Below are 821 nucleotides of genomic sequence, written 5' to 3' on the forward strand. Positions count from 1 at the left end.
AGCCTGCACCAGGGATCCCTCCAGTTTTCCAGCTCTGCCTTGAGATAAGGAGGGAAACTCTGATTCTACATTATTCTGTAAGCCCCTTGTTGTCAAGGAACACTGCATATTCTTAAAACAGCTTCAATCATTATAAAAATAATTTATGTTTTCTTCCTGATTTCATTCACAAAGTACTCTGTTAAAACACCAGCAATATAAACATAGTTTCCCTTTGGAAGTTACAGAGCTCTCAGTGAAGAAATTAGCATCAACTTCCCTGATTCCCATGTCCAAGCAGGTCCTGTGGCCATATCTCAGACAAGTGGCATGAACACATCATAAACAGAAACACAGAGAAAACTAGAAATGCCCCCTAACTAGTAGAAAAAATATTAATAGCAAAGCAACTCAAGGGGATAAAATAGACACTGAACATTGCCAGGAATAATCCCCATAGTTGACTCTCATCTACTAGATCCCTGAATAAAATAATCCCACATCCCCAGCCATGTCATCTGTTTCTATCATCTGTTGGGCCAACAGGCAGACTAAGTCATATCTATGCAGGAGTTGTTTTCAATTGTCCATTAGCTATATTTTCCTTCCTCTACTCAGGGTAATGGTATGAATGTGTCTTTGTTCAACTGTTTCCTTGTTGAGCCAACAATTACATTTCTTTTTAAAAAAATTTATTTATTGATTTTAGAGAAAGAGGAAAGGAGAGAGAGAGAGAGAGAGAGAGAGAGAGAGAGAGAGAGAGAGAGAGAGAGAGAGAGAGGTTTGTTGTTTCTCTTATTTATGCATTCATTGGTTGATTCTTGTATGTGGCCTGACCTGGG

This window comes from Myotis myotis, unplaced genomic scaffold (assembly GCF_014108235.1).
Source record: "Myotis myotis isolate mMyoMyo1 unplaced genomic scaffold, mMyoMyo1.p scaffold_m19_p_2, whole genome shotgun sequence".
In the NCBI taxonomy this organism is placed as follows: Eukaryota; Metazoa; Chordata; class Mammalia; order Chiroptera; family Vespertilionidae; genus Myotis; species Myotis myotis.